This window comes from Dreissena polymorpha, chromosome 8 (genome assembly GCF_020536995.1).
Source record: "Dreissena polymorpha isolate Duluth1 chromosome 8, UMN_Dpol_1.0, whole genome shotgun sequence".
In the NCBI taxonomy this organism is placed as follows: Eukaryota; Metazoa; Mollusca; class Bivalvia; order Myida; family Dreissenidae; genus Dreissena; species Dreissena polymorpha.
Window position 1 is genome coordinate 91478882 of NC_068362.1, and position 7116 is coordinate 91485997.

The 7116-nt window shown below is 37.5% G+C and overlaps 1 long non-coding RNA gene across 3 annotated transcripts; it reads left to right on the forward strand.

The window, feature by feature from the left end:
* The first annotated feature begins 361 nt into the window (after positions 1–361).
* LOC127841850 (uncharacterized) lies at positions 362–5891 on the forward strand. 3 transcript variants are annotated; one of them, XR_008031356.1, is made up of 7 exons: positions 362–758; positions 1474–1659; positions 2208–2342; positions 2868–3011; positions 3730–3938; positions 4215–4352; positions 4544–5891. It is a non-coding gene; the product is annotated as an uncharacterized LOC127841850 (long non-coding RNA). The 3 variants fall into 3 exon arrangements; XR_008031358.1 differs by having other exon boundaries at positions 3730–3935; XR_008031357.1 differs by lacking the exon at positions 3730–3938.
* The last annotated feature ends 1225 nt before the right edge of the window (positions 5892–7116 follow it).

The window sequence follows — 7116 nt, forward strand, 5'->3', positions numbered from 1 at the left end:
GGTCAGGTGCCAACAATATTTCTAGTTGTAAATTGATCGGCTTTCTCTAGTGCTAAACACATTTTACTTGAAATATACATCGTTTCTACTTCACTACTACTTCGTTACACTCGATACTATACTCGATTATCAATATTTTCCATGATGCCTTTCAAATCTTGCAGCATCGATAACCTTTGTTCTGCTAATGTCGACTTCAACTTTTCATCAGCAATATTACATAATAACCTAATGTGTTAGTCAATTTTGAATGCACGATGTTGCCACGTAGACGATCTCGCTAGAACTGATTTCGAACATTATTCATTTCTATAAATAGCCTTACACAAACAAACTTTCAAAACCGGTTTGTTTTCTCATGTCCGTCAAGACAAAGAACTCCGCTATATGATGTACTAACACATATTTACGAATGAAAAAATTCATACACGAATGTATGGTTTATTGAAATTAATATTATTAGAAAGATGACCCAGGCTATTCTCGGACAAGCGAAGAAGGACAAGAAGAATGAAAAACCCAATCGCAACAATTTTCGTTGCAACTGGTGCTTCAAATACAATCGGCCCAGGCTCATGCGACACCAGACCAAGTGCTAGACCAAGTGCTACAGCGATTGCCCAGTCTGAGCTTCAGTGACGGAAGATTTTGCGAAGGAAAACCTCAAACTTGTAAATAAAACTATGTTGTATTCGCCGCGAACAAAGCGGTCCAGGGAAGGATGTCTGCCAGCGGACAGGATGTACACCACCTCCGAGGTAGGTGGAGAAGTTTAATTAGTTCATCATTTCTGCTTTATTTGTTTAAGTTTTGCTGTACAATTTGTAAACGAAACCGATAATCTGTAATATACTGCTGTTTGTAATGTAATGCAATGTAATGTAAATAGCAATACAGGGAGAGCCCATGTTGTTTCTAAGGTCCTACCCTATTTTTCTAACTAGATGTACTTCTATGTATATGTTGTATCTGTGTCAACTGTACATGCGATTATTTTGGAAATGTTTAAATTAGGTGCACGCTATCCTTGAGGAATGGGGTCACGACATTATCCCCTCAGGAGATATATTATGTACCTATTAGATTGACACGCTCATTTTTTACTCGGCTGTTTTCGGAGAAAACCCTAGGTTTTGTCATTGCCAGCTCTTCGTACGCCGTCGTCGTGCTTAAACCCTAACATTGGTTCAAAAATCAAAGTGCTTCCACCTACAACTTTGAAACTTCATATGTAGATGTACCTTGAGGAGTTCTACACGCCCCATCCATTTTGGGGTCACTAGGTCAAAGGTCAAGGTCACTGTGAGCTATATACAAAAATCTGACAAGCTTGCATTTATTAAAAACTGCACCCACAGCCGAGCGTGGCACCCGTTTTGCGGTGCTCTTAATCAATGTGCTATGTGCAAAACGATATGGTTGCAATATCGTCAAATGTTACAGTTAAAAAAAGTTAAAAATACAATATGCAAGGTATGGTTATGCGGCGGCCGCATGCTGCACGTACCATGCTCTTGAGTGGGCCACATCGCCCGCGCACAGCCGTACCATTTCCCACAAGGGAGGAAGGCGACGGAGAACAGGAACTACAAGCGCGCAGTCGAAGTCTGGATAGACGGGTACCAGGAGTACGTGTATGAGGCTAACCTGGATATAAAGGTGCGTGTCTGATTAAAACAATGTTATTTACTCCAACCAAATACAAAATATATCGAACAAATTCTATATGATCTGTGTTATGAAAATGGGGTCTTATGCCATATTCGAAAAGCGTAACTTTAGACCAGCATCTGCATTCGCGCAGTACGGTAAGGGGCTGCCTTGTCCGCTAATGAGACCACGAAACCCTGTGTGACTTTTAAGCTGAAAGCGTTGATCGTGACCAGACTACGCGACCGCAGCATAGATTGCAAGACCAACTTTGGTAAAACACGGCTCATACTATCTAAAAACTTTTTCGTGTTCATAATGCAAATTAAGTTAAGGAATATGCAGTTTTAACGTAAAACCCGTTTCTGAACAAAGAGACATCATATCGAGCATTGTTTTTTAATTCGCGATCTTATTTTTGTTATTAGCGTTTGTGAGCAATTGTACTTGCTACTTATACCTTTTCAAACGTCGCGATAAATTTTAATACTGAAATCGCGCATTAAATCCCTACCGAGTGCCCATAATCTCATCCGTCCTCACCACTTGGTACACAGATCGCGGAAGCCGGCGACCTGACTGAGCACCTGGCGCTGAAGGCGAGGCTGCAGTGCCGTCCCTTCCGATGGTTCCTAGACAACGTGTGGCCGGAACTGCTCATCTACAAGGAGTATAACACTGCGTGGGGATACGTATGTACAGCGAAGAAAATGGGGGGAAAAATACTTCATTATGTGTTAAATAAACTTTGAGTAACGAATATTTCAATGTGTCCGAGTTCTCTTAAAAAGTCATTTATGCGAATATGATGCAAAACTGTATACCAATAACATGCAAGCCATACTCTAGTTTGAAACGATAACTTAATAAACACAGCACAAACACAACATCTCAGAAAACACACACGAAACAAACAATAAAAGCAACATCATAAGACAAGTTGAGCCCGACTTCAATAGTTTCCTCCCCATTTTGATTTAGTGCAATAATCTTCATATTTTACGTTTATATGTATTCAGATAGTTGCTTTAATTCTCTTCCGTCACAGACTATTATCGAAGCAAATGGTTTGCGTGCCTTCGTATCCATGTCTGTATACTTAAGTGTCTTCTGATATCATTAATTTAGTATATCGTGACGTATCTGGTTTTATTTTATAAACCTATTATACATGTGTATTTGTTCTTAATCCTCTAGTATGAATTGGTGAACTCTAGGTAGTGAACGTGGCAGACGACCAGCACCGTTGTCTTGACAACAACGGTTACCTGTATTCCGTTGGCAGATCCGTGTTAGCCGAATCATGTGCACACAAACTACCATCACCAGATGATGCAACGCGTAAAACCGCCACGAAACAGGTGCGAATATGGCGAATTACTCTGTATAGATTTGCAATATGTATTAAAACTGTAACTCCCTTGTATTTAATAACACATATTTCTTCTCCATACCATTGCAACCGACCACGCCCGCATTAGGAGCTCAAAAAGTCTTCCACAAGTGCCGATGTGTCGATGCGGTGATAATGTGGCGTAAAGGCAAATTATGAACATGGACCCTTCCATTTCACACGTAATTTTTGCTGTCGCCGCCACCACCCCCCCCCCCCCCCCGAAAACATACACACACACACACTCGCAACAGGCAACGACCTCTAATCACGAAGACAGTATTTAAACTCAACTTGTAGTATAGTTTTCTAGATATTTTTTATGCGTTTTACCATCATCGTTCACACAAGTTGTTTTTAGTTTTGAGTCTGACTCAACTCTACCTTTGTGGAAGACTATTTCAATATTCTTCTTGCTGATATTTGAGATTGCTCGTTAGCTTACCGAAATTTGTAAAAGTCAATGGGGACTGAAATCTCCTCAGACTTTAATTGTAAAGGTAAGAGTAATCATGGTACTGTGCCAAGAACATTACAAATGGCATTGCATTCACATTGACGAAATGCTGTTGTTCCATTTACCTATGAAAATGACCTTACTAATATCTGCTGTTAAAATTAATCAAACTCCGAACCTGCAAACCCCTGAGTATGAATTCTCCGTTGCATGCGTCTCTTTCTTGCAGCGATTTAAACCCATGCTCTGTTGCCTACTGCATATCGGTTGGTTCGCACCGCGTTCAAGTAATTCCTCACCAGGCAGAACTTGGGGGACATAGTAAGGACGTGCTCTGGTGAATGTGTACTATAGTTTATAATAACTCCGTCCGTGTATTGGGAGAACCAGACCATGGGAAATATTACGGATGCACCGAGAATCCGATACCTTCCGGTAGTAAGTTAGACAATATTCTCCTCAAAATTGCGAATATTCTCAAAGTTTTATACTATCATACCAATTAAGTAGGAACTCTATAAATATTACTTAGACATTAATTGGGAGATTATATATTCGCAATTCGTTTAGTTATGTGAATCTTTTACAAAAAAGGACAGTTGAAAAAAAGTTCACGTTGGATAATGGGAAGAATAAAAAATATGATGTAGAAAGTGTTCCACAATATATTAATAAACAATATCCATTAAACTTGCATAGGAATTTAATTTGCAGACGTTCGCGCTTACACGTGACAGGCGTTTCCGGTCGCTGCTGCGGTGTATTGTGATCAAGGGTTCGATCTCCGGTGACAAGATGGCCACCATGGTCGGGTGCAATGAAGGCGACAAGGAAACCTGGACACACGACGAGGTAATATATAACACCTTGTCATATTGTTTTGTCGTTGATTTCTGTTTAATTATCAATTTATTCAAACCATGTGTTTTATGACCGTAACACTTGTTAAAAGTATAACATACAAGTGTGTCAATTTTTATTCTCGTACGAATTTTGCGCAATTTTCAAGCAGTAATCATATTTAAAAACGTATTTTCATCCAGCCTGGAGTATTAAAACACGATTTAACGGGTCTCTGCTTAGAGATAATTCGAGAAGGCGGTCTGCGCATGTCCAAATGTGACGTCACAAGCCATCGACAAGACTAGGCGTTCCATGTTTATAATTCAGATGAAAACCAAAAGGATGTTCCAGGCAACAAACACACACTTTGATAACCATGGAAGATGTTGGATTCTTCCAGACAGCAAACATCCTCAAAAGCAGTGGTTTATTTGATTTGTTTATGCATAATGGTACACGTAAGGCTGAACTGTCCCATATCAGCAATCCATTCAAGAACAATCGAAGAAAACAAACTCTATTTAGTTATGATTTATATAAAACATGTAATTTAACATGATCACATAAATATTGAAATATGTTTATGTTTAATTGATTTTTAACAAAACTAAAGCGGTTAAGTACGGTTTGTTTGGTGTTACAATAATAATGTCATGAGGTGGTTTGTTTGTTTGTTTGGCTACACAATTAAGATATCATTTTGTAAAAATGTTTTAATGCATTGATTTCTAATTAACCAGAGGTAAAATAATGATACCATAATGCGCTTTTATAGCGTACAATGTTCAGTGACCTGTGATTCAACTATGCTATGGCTTTTATTTGAATGGTTATGCTATAAAGTTATTTTTAACCATGTTTTCCGAAGGAAAATACTGGTTATTAGATTGGCGAATGTCGGCGGGCGGGCGGGCGGACTGGCGGGTTGGCCGGCGAGCGGAACAAGCTTGTCCGGGCCATAACTTTGTCGTTCATTGTGAGATTGTAAAATCATTTGGCACAATTGTTCACCATCATTAGACGGTGTGTCGCGCGTACGAATTACGTCGATATCTCCCAGGTCAAGGTCATACTGAGTTTAAAGATCAAAAATGGCCATAAATGAGCTTGTCCAGACCATAACTATGTCATTCATTGTGAGATTTTAAAATCATCTGGCACATTTGTTCACCATCATGGGACTGTGTGTCGCACGAAAGAATCACGTGAATATCTCCAAGGTCAATGTCGCCATGACTAAAAATACTAAAAATAGATTTATTTTGAAACAAAGGGGGTTAATTTTGTTTGTTCAGTTCAAAAGTTCAGTTTGAGTTGTCTCCCTTTATCAGCCTTTTTTTCACAATGAAAACCTGGTTTTGTGACAATTTTGTCCCTTGTTTTTTTTTTTTCAAATTGAAAACCTGGTTTTGTGACAATTATGCCCCTTGTTTTTTTATTGTCTGTGAATAATTCTAGACCAAGCTTGATGTTTGAAGCTCCTTACTACTGGTTGAAACCCTTTATGTTATATGTTTACTTTTTAATTATAAAGACTCAATTTGTACTTATTTTGTATTTTCTATACTGTTTTACTTGCCTAGTCATGTCGTTTACATTTGTTTTGACTCCCTCTGTAAGGTAATTGCTTTATTGCGATAAAAAAAGAACGACATGCTGTATTAAGGTTCATCTCGGGCGAATGCGCATTAAGTTTTATTTTGGATTTCTAGTTTCTGATAACATAGAGAGGAATGTCTGAAAATTCAGCAAATATCAAATCATACTACAACTGAGTTCACGAACTTCATCATAGTTCAGTATCGGTGCATATGAATCAATAAGAATTTATTTGGTATGTCTACAGAAAATAAAAGATAAATTGCATTTTCTTGGTTTAGTTCAAAGATCCTTATTATATCGTCGATGTGTGACGGGGAATCATTTATTGCTTCAAGATATTTATCAATATTTCCACCAATCTTACTCGCAATCTTTCAACTAAATTGAACGCGCAACTGACGTACAAAGTGTTAATTTCTAAATATCCTTTATAAAACTAAGTCAAGTGTCTAATTACTTTACCATACGCATTTATTAAAAACGATTCAGAGAATCGGGGTTTCGTTAAAAATAAGCGAACGCTTCATATACACGACTTCACAAACGGGTACCGATAGTAGGGCCGAAGGACATTGTCTCGTTATGATGTATATATATCGTTATTAGTATATAACGTTTCTTTAAAACGGTAAACTCAAGTGGTACAACGTTATTACTGGTTATAAGAATACTACTTAATTAATGTAACAAATATGCCTTTTTCAGACGTTCGGTGTGAAATAACGCAAACATTTCTAAAAACAATTGTTATTTAATTTATTGGGAATATATTGCTTAAAAATTAAATGCAGACTACTTATTAAAAAGATTTTTGTTTTTAAAAGCTACTCGTATCTTATAAACCTGAAGGACTGAACGAAACGCCATAACTAAGTCTTAAGCCCGGTGCTAAAATCGTCGAGCAAGTTACTTTCCGGATACATATAACCGGTCCTATTTACTACCGATTATATTTTATTTCTTACTCGGGATCTTTTAGATATTTAGGATGTCTTGATGTTTACTTGGTGTGTTTAATGTTATTCATGAAATGTAATTACCATTTCCGCGTTAAGCACTTATTATTAAATATATATATCGTATATATTTATATATATATATAAATATATATATATATCGTTGGTTTTGAATTATTATCATCAAACCATCAGGCAAGGAATATACATACATA